The following is a 12,961-nucleotide window of genomic DNA, read 5'->3' on the forward strand; positions in this document are numbered from 1 at the left end:
AGAAGCACTGGTGTTGAAGAAATGTCAAAGATAAAGGCTGCTACCTCCACATTAAAGACCCTGCACCTACCACCCTGGCCGCATTGATGGGGAAGTGACACCTGAACAGTGGAAAAGAAACTTCTGGTTACTATTCAAAGGCACTGGGAAAGGAAATATCTAGGTTAAAGGGGAGGTAAAGCAACACGTGTAAAAGGTATTCAAGAGAGTAGTATTTAAGGGGGAATCTAAGACAGAAAGGGGGATCTCTCCCTCTTTGTAACCTAAAAGAAAGAGAGAGAAATTATATAAGAACAGTTCTCGGCTTACGTCCGAGCAGATTGATTCAGAGCATTCTTTGTTGTTTTTAAGTGTTTATAATCTTTAGCTTGCTATTTAATCCTCAAACACTTCTAACCTGGGTTTCAAGCCCACACTCTACAAATTACATTGTTTAAGGCTCGTTGGGCCTGAGCCCGTAACTGTTCTTGGGGCCAGGTGCAATTGTGCACTTACAATTAAAATTTTAAAAAGAAATAAAAACAAACAAATTGGAATAGGGCAATACTCAAACCAGACCCGATTCTCTTTGTCCATGATAGATCGAATAATACCCAGAACTTTCAGGTTGGGTACCCATGGGTTTTGGCCATCCCCATTCAAGGGTGTGAAATTCTTCACAATGTTGCTAAAGCCTTAAATGCCCCAATTTTTCATGTAAAATCTAATGATATGGAGGTTGTTTATGTTTGTGACCTTGTAACTGAGTGCTGCAGGACTTTTCACTCAAATGTGGTTGATTTAGCTTGTTAACATTTTTGTAATATCTATCCCTAATATTATAATGTAAGATATTTACATGCAGGTGTTTTTTGATATCTAATGTTTGTTATAAGTTTCTTCTCTTTTTTCTTTTTTTAGTCAAATTATTTTTTCTTTATATTTTTTCCCTTCAATTCTTATATCTCAACTTAGGCAAATTATACTCTCCTCCCTTGAAATTTGAAGAAATGAAACAAAATTTCTCTCCAAACTAGTTTAGAGAGAAACCCTTCAAACTCCTCGTATATCTTTATATTAAGTGTGAATTTTGAAAATCTAAACGTTGAATTACATATTCTTATTATATCATTTATGCTTGCAAAATCAAAGATCAATTACTATATCATCAAACAAATATTAAAATTTCTAGTTTTTGTGAACTAAAATTGTGTATGAAAAATAAGTTTATTGATCAAATAGTAAATAACATCTTATTTTAATGAAATTAAATATGTATGTTAATAACATAAAGAACATAAAATTCAACGGTTAAATTTTCAAAATTTGCACAAATATATATATATATATATATATATAAGAAGTTTGAACAGTTTCTCTCCAAAATATTTTGGAGAGAAACTTTGTTCGAAGAAATGACACTCCTCCCTAAACTTGAAGGGAAAAAACACTTTACCTTCTTGACATCCATTTGAGACCAAATTATGTTAAATTAAAGTTAAAGATGTTGTATTAATCTACACTTCGGTTAAAGGCAGATTTTCAAAATTACCCTCCCACTTATCCTTAAAAAATTTCTAAACCCAAAATTACCCTCCATGTTTATCTCATAAAGTTTGATGCAAAATGTTGGTGAGGATCGGTTCTCACGTAGAGCACTAGCATAAGCTATGTCATCTCAAATGCCATTTTACTATACAGAAACATACTTTATCTAAAAATAACATTTAACATTACACCATACATCAGATTTTTTTTTTCTTACAATACATTAAAATAGTATATACAACACATTAAAATAACTTAGAAAAATTCCTACTATATATAAAATAAATAAACACAATCCACAGCAGCCACCCACTGCCCACCACTACCACCACCGCCCACTACCCACCCCCACCATAACCCACCATTATTGCAAACCCACGACCACCCAAAATCAACCAACCACCACTTTAATTAACCAACCACCACCAACCGCCATAAACACAACCCACAACAACAACCCAAAAAAACACAACCCACAACAACCATCCAAAAAAATAGAACCACTAAACACAACCCACAACAATCACCTAAAAAAACACAAACTATAGCAACCACCTAAAAAAACACAACCTATAGCAACCACCCTAAAAGACACTTCCAAAACCACTGCAAGAGAAAGAATAGAGATCTGAACTATGTACAAGATGGTGGAGGGTGAGATTAGAGGGACCTAGATGGCGAGATTGTGCCGGGAGAGATCGGGTAGAGTTTAATGGAGGTGAAGTTGGCACTTGACGAGATCGACTGTGGGCGAAAATCGACGACTTGAGAGAGAGAGAGAGAGAGAGAGAGAGAGAGAGGAGGCTAAGGATAGAGACAGTCTAAGAGAGAGAGGCAAACGGGAGAGAGAGATATAGATATATGAGAGGAGAGAGAAAGATGAGAATAAAATAATAAGAGGAGAGAGAAAAGGATTTTTTATTTTTTATTTTTTTTCATTTGCATTTGCATTTGCATTTGCATCCATACCGTTCCAAATTTGGAATGATATTGTTCATCAATGCTAAATTTTTTAACATTTAAAACATCTTATATGAGAGGTTTTTTAGTGTTTAGTTTGCCAAATGTCAAATATTTAGTATTTGACATACTTGATACTAGTGCTCTAGATATATCAACAAATGACCTTTTAGTTAAAATAGCTATTGACATACTTGATACTAGTGCTCTAGATATATCAACAAATGACCTTTTAGTTAAAATAGCTATGTCCAATGGTTAATATATATTACTATAAACTAGATCATTTGTTAGCAGAATATGTTTTAGATGTTGATATTATATTTATGTAAGTTAGATTGAAAAATGTCCTTGTTTGAACACGCTCTCTTAAATTATGTAATTTTTTTAACTTAAATTCTAATATTTCTTTAAATAAATAAATAAACAGTTCTCATCTAGTTAGTGAAGAAATTATTAGGTCCACCAGGAGGATTGCTAAAGAGATCCTCCTGGTCCTTCTAACCAATAAAATGCTACTATTTATGCAAATGTGACATCACCTAGTGGTTTTTTATTTTAAATTCTTGCGTTGATTAGGAATCTAACTCACATATTTGCACAAGTGGCATTATTTTATTGGTTGGGAGTAGGACTGAGAATAGACCCAAGCACCTAGCCAACCCGACCCAAAGGGTCTTGGGCGAGTTGGATGTATGCTTGGGTCAGGTTCAGGTGTGCCTTGGGTCCAGGTTGATCTCAAGTCCAACACAACCCAACCAATCTTTTTTTCTTTTCTTTTTCTTTTTAATCTTTTCCGTAACTTTCAATGCCAAATGTTGTTTTTTTTATATATATATATATATATATATATATATATATATATATATATATTTTTTTTTTTTATATTTAAATAGTAATGATCTTTTCTTGCTATATTTCCAAATATAATTTTTAGCATAATTTGGTTTATTGTAGCATAATTTCCTAAATGATACTAATAGTGAAAATACTTTCCATCCAAATGAAAGTTAGAATGGTGATAAAATAATTAGACTTAAAAAAAAAAGGAATAACTCTAACAATAATATTTTCCATAATGAAAGTCAAATTGTTGTTTAAAATAATTGTTATTTATGTCCTAATTATACCAAGGATCTTATTTATTAATGAAAAGTATATTTCCAAACTAAGCCCTAGTGCTTATGTAAACAAAAATGGTAAAATTTATTTTCTCATTCAATGAGAATTGGGTCAAGATGTACACAAGGAAAAAAATTGTAAAATTTTGTTGCCTAATCAAGAAATCACGACCATTAAGCCTATATGACAATAAATAAATTAATGAATTTAATTTTTCACATTAATGTCAATCACTAAATGTTGTTTAATTTTTCACACTAGTATCATTAATTTTTTACATTTAATTTTTCTTTTTTTATCTTTTCGTAACTTTCAATGCCAAATGTTGTTTTTTATATATTATTTTTATTTAAATAGTAATGATCTTTTCTTGATATCTTTTCAAATATAATTTTTAGCACAATTTGGTTTATTGTAGCATAGTTTTATAAATGATACTAATAATGAAAATACTTTCCTTCATTCCATCCAAATGAAGGTTAGAATGGTGATAAAATAATTGGACTTAAAAAAAAAAAAAGATTAACTCTAACAATAATATTTTCAATAGTGAAAGTCAAATTGTTGTTTAAAATAGTTTTTATTTTGGTCCTAATTATACGAAGGATCTTATTGATTATTGGAAAGTATATTTCCAAACTAAGCCCTAGTGCTGATGTAAACAAAAATGCTAAAATTTATTTTCTCATTCAATGACAATTGGGTCAAGATGTACGCAAAGAAAAAAAATTGTAAAATTTTGTTGCCTAATCAAGAAATCACGACCATTAAGCCTATATGACAATAAATAAATTATTGAATTTAATTTTTCACATTAATGTCAATCACTAAATTAGTAAAATGATTTCAAAAAAATATTGCCTAAACACATACATACATTAACTTGATAAAGAAAAAGAAATTAATATTTATTATCATAAAAAGTTGAGATCCTTCCAACATGGAAATTTAAAAATAATAATAAAACCATGACAACTTTTAAATGGCAAGTCTGAGCAATAGAGTAAGTAATTTTTTTGGGTTGAGTACAAAAAACCTATCCAACTTGTCAAACTTGTCAAAAAAAAAAAAGTCCAACCCGAGACCCGATCCAAGACCCAATAAAACCGACCCTATAATAGACCCGAATTTTCAAGTTGGGTTAGGTTTAGTTAGGCAAACCTGATTTTTGTCAGGTCAGGTTATAGGTCACAATGAACTCAACCTGAGCCAGCCCAATATCATTCCTAGTTGGGAGGACCACTTTAGCAGTCCTCTCAGTGGACCTAATAATTTCTCGAGTTAGCGACTAAACCGCTTTTGACTTTTCTTGGGGTCCCACTCAAAATTCACTTAAAGTTCCAAACTTTTAGGGCCCGTTTGGTAACAGTGTTTAAGTATTATTGTTCAGTTTTTAGTGTTTTGGAAATACGTGTTTGAGTATTATAGAAATACGTGTTAGAAGTGTTATTATTGTTTAAATACTGAAAACTGTTGTTTAAACAACAGTGCCAAAGTTTTCACTTTTCGCCACCCACGTCCATCAATATTTAAGCAGAAAGTGTATTAGATATCTACTGTTCAAGTGCATTATCAGAAGATTCACAACACTTGTAAAAAAAAATTTTAAAAAAAAAATGCACAACGTTTGCATCTAATCCATCACACTTGTTGTTCCAAAAAAAAAACACAATAAATTATTAAGTGATGATTAGATTACTGTTTACCAAGTAAAAATAGTGGTCGCATGGGTAAAGAATATAATCCAATTATAAGTTGACAAATATACAAAATTGTAACAAAATATGTAATAAAGGGTGTGAATTGTAGAAAAAAATAATTATATTTTCAATATTTTATTTTGATCTTAAAATACCAATTTTACTATTGTCTTTTAATCATGCCTCGAGTTGGCTCCAAAAAGTGATATGTACTAACTCAGAAAAGAAAGACAAACAGGAACATCGATCCCATCCAAAAAAATTAAAAAAAGAGAACAGGTGCAACAAAATCGAAATATAAGAAACCCTATATATAAGTGGTATAAGCGGACAAACATATTAAAAGCCTGTTTGGTTAGTTAGTTCTAACAAATATTTTTACATTTTAAACAACTTTACATACAATTTAACACACTTTTTCACCCACATGTATATCAAAAACATCTAAACAAAAAGTGCACGCACATATATTTATATTATTCTAAAATGGAATTTCTACCTTATATAGAGAAAAAAAAAATCACAAAAAGTGCGGCCAAGATCATAAGAATTGCCATGCACGTATGAGTCAAGTTTCTTCATCTGGCACGATTTCGTTATGTTTAGGAATTAGGATTCTTCGAGGTCTGGAGCTTCTCAAGCGTTGCAGGCTTGTCTAATTTGGGTTGTGGTTTTGAGTCATTTGTTGATTTTGTAGAGGATGTTGCATCAACACCACGGAGCTTTTGATCGGCTGATGCAGAGGTATGTGAAACCTTCTTCCCTTCCATCTCCATTAACCCCCCCTCCTTCGATTTTTAGTTGATTGGAATGGAATGAATGTATTACTATAATTGGGTACGATGGAGGATCGAGGTTTTTATAGGCCTTTTTGTTTTATTCTGTGCAGTTTACCAATCCTCTAATACTCCATCTTAATTACGTATATTCTCTTCCAAAGAACAAAATATATTAATTAAGAATAAATTACCTAACCTGGCCTACGCTTGCCACCCGAGATTGAGATTACGCACCAGCCAAATTGTTGGATTTTTTATTATTATTTATTATGAGGAGATGCCAAATTGTCTTCTTTTTCTAAACAAAACAAAGCAATGGCTCCCACTTTAAAAGCCAGATTTGGCTTTTAAAGTGGGAGCCATTGCTTTGTTTTGTTTAGAATAAAGACTACACGCTGCTTTTCTATTATTCCTTTTATTATTTTTTTATTAATGAATTTTATAAACAAACAAAACCAAGCAAAAAAAAAAAAAAAACAGAAACTACAACAAAATTCATCCCAAACCAAACCAAAAGCCCCTTTTTGAAATATTTTGGATAAGTGTCTCTATTTTGCAACTCGACTTTGCTAAAATCATATTGGCGAAAAACTCATTTCAGTCCCTATATTTTCACGCGATTCCCACTTTAGTTCCTAACTTTTTTTTTTTCAACCGATTTTAGTCCTTATCTTGAAAAACAAGTCTCGTTTTTGTCTCTAACGTTACATCAGAGACAAAAATTACACAACTGGCAAACAGAATAAATTAAAATTATTAAAATAATGCCCACAAATGCCATGTCATTTTTTAAAAACAAAAAATTAATTTATAAATTTTAACTAAATGAAAAAAAGGAAAAAACTGAAAAAAAAAAAAAAAATCATATAAATTGAAATCTAGCTTTATCTTGAAGAAGAACAATAACAAAAACCCAGAAAATTCAAAACCCAAAAACATCTAGTGGATTTTAGAATTGTTTGATCTTATTTAATTATTTGTTAATTTGATCGAAGAACACAAAAGTAAGAAAAGAAGAAAAAAAAAAGGGTAGCTAAATTCTAAAACACACAGATTCAAACACACCCAAAAATACCATAGATTGGTTTAAAAAAAATTTTAAAAAAAAATTAAATGTGAGATGAGAGAAAAAAAACTCAGATTGTGCAGAAAAATAAAAACCAAATCAGTATTTTGAACAAACCCACTTCTGAACAACAAACTTTGCAACCAAATCAACATTGTTCTTCCTACTCTCCATCCCTCTAGCTAAACTCTGAGCACCCAAAATTTTCAAAACCCAAAGAATACAAACCTAGAAAATTAACACAAACCCACAAATTTTTATTTTTATTTTTATTTTTATTTTTATTTCTCTCTCTCTCTCTCTCTCTCTCTCTCTCTCTCTCTCTCTCTCTCTCTCTCTCTCTCTCTCTCTCTCTCTCTCTCTCTCTCTCTCTCTCTCTCTCTCTCTCATCGTTACCTAAATTGATGTTCCAGAGCTTAGCCACGTCATCTACGACGATGAGATCAAAATCGAAGTAGATGATTCGGCAAACGGCGGAGGGAACCAGATCCGCTAGGTAGATCTGAGCGTAGTTGAGAGAAGTGTGTTAGATCTGTGTGTTTGAATCTGTGTGTTTAGAATTTAGCTACCGTTTTTTTTTTCTTCTTCTTTTCTTACTTTTGTGTTCTTCAATTAGATTAACAAATAATTAAATGAGATCAAATGATTCTAAAATCCACTAGATGTTTTTGGGTTTTGAATTTTCTGAGTTTTTGTTCTTGTTCTTCTTCAAGATAAAGCTAGATCTCAATTTATATGATTTTTTATTTTTATTTCCTTTTTTTTCATTTAGTTAAAATTTATAAATTAATTTTTTGTTTTTAAAAAATGACATGGCATTTGTGGGAATTATTTTAATATTTTTAATTTATTCCATTTGCCAGCTGTGCAATTTCTGTTTCTGATGTAACGTCAGGGACAAAAATGAGACGCGTTTTTCAGGATAGGGACTAAAATCGGTGGAAAAAAAAGTTAGAGACCAAAGTGAGAGTCACGTGAAAATGTAGGGACAAAAATGGGTTTTTCACCAATCATATTTTTCTTACATCTCAAGTTTTCTAAAATCGAGTTTTGCTATGGTGGCAGTGATTGATGTGCTTATCTTGAAAAAAGTTTGCTTGTACATTCGTTTTTAAGAAAATTATATTACACTCTCTCCTTACTCATCTCTCTCATTGGTCTCTATTCTAAGTGTATGTTTGGATCCAGCGTTTTACGTTGCTGAGTTTCACGTTTCAGCTTTTTTTTTTTAAGCCGCAGTTGTTGAGGGACCCACAAACTTCACTTTTCAGCAACTTTTTCACTAAAAATAGGTCCCACAGCACTATACACACATTTAAAAATTGTTTTCCTACAATGTTTTCAGTTTTCAGTAATAAATTCTATCCAGACGGACATTAAGACTCATATCTCTCAAAAATCCCTCACTCTCCTCTCGCCTTAAAATCACCGGTGCTTTAACGACCCGCTCCTTTCTCTTCACAAGTACAAAATCCCTCACTCTTGCCCAATGCTCTCTTAAAATCCCTTACACATACTCTCCATCTAATCTCTCTCTCTCCTTTCACTGTTTTTCATAATTTGAAATTGATGTCTGAGACCCATAATTACGTTCTCTAATCTTTGCGCATCTATTAATTTTTGTACTTATTACTTTTATTTCTGATTGTGAAGTTTTGTTAGAATAATTGGTTGGTAGGTTTAATACCCAAAACATCAATCTTAGAATAAGAAACAAAATTGTACATGCATTTTGGGTTTGTCAGTAATTATTTCTTTGATTAAGTTTTGTTCTTGGATTAAATGGGATGATTTGTGGTTGAGAACAATATAATTTGTTCCTTTTTAAAATTTTTTGGTACTCTGTGATTTTGAAAATTGAGTTCTGATCAAGTACAAAAAAATTAGAATTCCTCTATAGATAACGTGCTCCGTTTAAGTATGTGTTGATAACAAATTGTAACCAAACTCAATATTATAATTATATATTGTAGATAGTATTTATTTTTTTAACAATTAAATGGAATGACCAAGTGAAGAGTTGAGAGGACATGACCCTTCTTTGTTCAGAGGAAAGACCAAAGGAATGGATGACCAATATTTCATTATCAGTGTAGTGTTTTTTTTTGGAAGAACTTATCAGTGTAGTGTACTATCCCTTTTTAATGCAATTGCTGAATACATAATTATATAGTTCATCAAAATGCCAAATTGCCAATGCAAATGGAAGATTTAGAGCATTCACATTTAGTCATCTATATGCCATATGTTGATATATTTTAGAGCATTTCCATTAAGGGTGCTAAAAATGGTATATGCTAAATTTTACCATCAACACACAAAAAAAGCCACTGCATCAAAGATTTCAAATGGCAAAATTTTTGACACACAACTACAATTAGCTGTTATTGATAATAGCTCACTCTAACATAATTCTTAAATGAAAAAATTATATTTTATTCCCAATGGTCACTTTTTCCTTTTTTTTTTATTTATAAATTTTCTCTTCTTTCTTCTTTCTTTTCTCTCCTCTCTCACTTTCCTCTTCTCTCTTTCCCGTAGCTTTTGTTTCTCTCAATTTCATGGCTTGAGTTCCTCCCCTCCAAGGTTCATCAGTCAAAAACTTCAAAGCCCAAATGCCACTAAAATATAAATCATCTTTGCCTGTGGAGTGTTGCCGCTGATATGGAGGTAGAGCTTGACGGCGGGGTGATTGATTTTGTGGGTTTGGGTTCATGGGTCTCTGACTAACATGGGCATCGGCGTTGAGGGGAGATCAGCGTGGGTCATCGGCTAAAAGTTAGGCATAGGTCTCTGATTGCGTGAGTCTCTGATCAGCGTGGGTCTTTGATCAACGTGGGTTATCGAGTTGATGTGCTTTTGCTCTCTCTCGGTGGTTGTTTTTCTTTTTTCATTTTCCGATTGTTGATGGTGATAAGGTTGTGGGTTTGTGATTTGGTTGTGATTTTGGAGGATTGTTTTTCTTTTTCCTGTTGTTGGTGGTGAATGGTGATGAGGTTGTGGGTTTGTGCTTGTGATTTAGTTATGATTTTGGTGGTTGGTGGTCATGGTTGTGGATGGTGGTGACAATGGCAGTGTAGCTGTGGTGGCGCCGGCAAGTGGTTTCATTTTTTTTTTTCGATGGTGGTGGCCGGTAGCAACTAGCCGTGGGTGTGGGTTTGCAAAGAAAGTGGTGGGTTTTCAGAGAAAGGGAGAGACACAGAGAGAAAGAAATAGAGAATAGAAAAACAATAATTAAATGAAGCGATAAAAAAATAGAATTTTTGATGTATGATGTATTAGAGCATTCTTATCAAGAATTTTAAAATTTTTAGCATTTAACACTTTAAAAACCTACTTTATTCACTATACCACCTCACTTTAAGATTCGTCATATATCAAAACTTCTATATTTTTTACCATTTCATTTAAATAATATAAACTACTTATTAAAATAATAATAAAATAGCCGCACAAAAAATCTATAGCGAACAACAAACCACCACCTCCACCACCCCCTACCACCGCTCCACTTGCCATAACCACAGCTACAACAACTGCCACTGTCGCCACCACCGACAATCATGACCACCAACCACCAAAATCATAACCAAATCACAAACCCAAACCCACAACCTCATCACCATTCACCACCAACAACCGGAAAAAGAAAAAGAAAAACAACCCTCCAATATCACAACCAAATCACAAACCCACAATCTCATCACCACCAACAATCGGAAAAGGAAAAAGAAAAACAATCATCAAGAGAGACCCACCGATCAGAGACCCACGCCGATCTACCCTCAACGCCGATGCCCATGTCGGTCAGAGACCCATGAACCCAAACCCATAAACCCAGACCCCCAAAATCAAATCACCCCGCCGTCAAGCTCTACCTCCATATCGGCGGCAATTGCATCATCATCAGCATCGTCGCTTCCTCCAAGCTCCACACAAGGACCGAAGAAGATTCGACGCCGGAGATGGTTCTGCTTACTCCTGTGCCCGTTGTGAAGGTCTCCGATGAGAAGCTCAAACCGTGAAAGTGATGGACGGCGGTGACGATGAGGCTGCGTTGGTGGTGTCGAGGCCGGTAGAGAGGAAAGATTCAATGGAGGGGAGGACTCAAACCGTGTGATTGAGAGAAATAGCAACTACGGGAAAAGAGAGAAGAGGAAAGTGAGAGAGGAGAGAGAAGAAAGAAGAGAAAAATAATATAAAAAAAAAGAGGAAGGGAATAGTAACAGAAATAATATTATTATTCCGTTTGAGATTGGTGCTACAGTGGGCTTGTATTACTACAAGCTCAATGTAGCAGTATCTCAAAATTTTGAGATATGAAATGTTTGATGGAGTAGAGTTTTTAGTGTATTGGTGCTAGAATTTAGCATATAGCATTTTTAGCATTCTTGATAAGAATGCTCTTATAAAGTGATATATTAAAAGTTAAAAAGTAGTGTTTTGAGATGATATATACTAAAAATTTTAACTCCTTTGATGGGAATGCTATTAGCATCAAACCACTAGAAAGATGTATTAATCGGATTATCAATTGTAAAAGATTTAACAATGTTGCTGCAGTACCATCCTAAAGGTAGGATGGTAGCAAGATGGTATAATTAAAAAATTGGTTTTATTGTATGATTCTTCTTCTCTCTCTTCTCTCCTCTCTCCTCTCTCCTCTCTCTCTCTCTCATTATTTCATTTCACTCTCTCTTTCTTCCTTCTGCTCTCCTTTTCAAACCCAAAACTGATGGTGGAACACAATGCTTGGACCACTGTCACAGCACAGCACAACGCACCACCATCACAGGCCACCGCAACCCACCTAACCAAGCCACACCTCTCCGTCTTCTCTCCGTGGGTCTCTCAAGTCTGACTCTATCCTCTGGCTCATGGGTCTCTCAAGTTTGGCGTGGGTTGTGGCTCTCTCAAGTCCGGTGGCCGTGGGTCTCTTAAGTCCAACGTGAGTCATGATTTTATGGTTAATGGGTTGTGGCTCTCTCGATGATGGGTTTTGGCTGTGGGTATGGGTGATGTTGGGATATCTTGCTAACGGTTTTTTTTTTTTCTCTGGTGGTGGTGGGTTTGATAAGTGTGGATGTGGTGGGGTTTGTGACTGATGTGGTGGTGGTGGTGCCATGGTGGTGGTGGAGGTGGTGATTTCTGGTGTTGGTGGGTTTGATGAGTGTGGGTGTGGTTGGGTTTTTGACTGATGTGGTGGTGGTGGGGGGGGGGGGTTTGTCGTGGTGGTGGGAGGTTGCTATGGTGGTGCGATTGATGGTGGTAGAGGTGGTGATTGATGGTGGTGGTGGGTTTGATGAGTCGTGTGGTTGGGTTTTTTTGTGTGTTACCAATTGGTTGTTGTTGTTTGTTGCGTAAAGAGGAAGACGCAAAAAGAGAGGAAGAGAAATAGTAACAAAAAAATAAATAAATAAAAAAGAATATTTAAATAAAATTGGAAAAAAATAGAAATTGGAATAATGGGTGTATTGTAAAATAATATTGTATAATTGATAAAATAACTTTTAAGATGGTAAAATGAGATATTTCGTAGAAAGTGGATGTGGATGCTCTAACAGTGTATGTTGATAAGTTCCTTTAATTCGGTGACTTGCTAGATCCATATGTGTCTTGCCCTTTTTTTTTTTTATTGATCCCGGTTAGAATCCAGGGAGAACAATAATAACCAAATCAGGTAATTATTAACAAACTTCAAAGCATTTTTGGAACAAACCCACGAGAAAAAAGCCATTGACCATGAAATTTTGTAATATTTATAATCATTTAAAAAAAAAAAAACACGAAAGAAAGGCAATGATCAG

This window comes from Castanea sativa, chromosome 1, assembly GCF_040712315.1.
Source record: "Castanea sativa cultivar Marrone di Chiusa Pesio chromosome 1, ASM4071231v1".
NCBI lineage: Eukaryota > Viridiplantae > Streptophyta > Magnoliopsida > Fagales > Fagaceae > Castanea > Castanea sativa.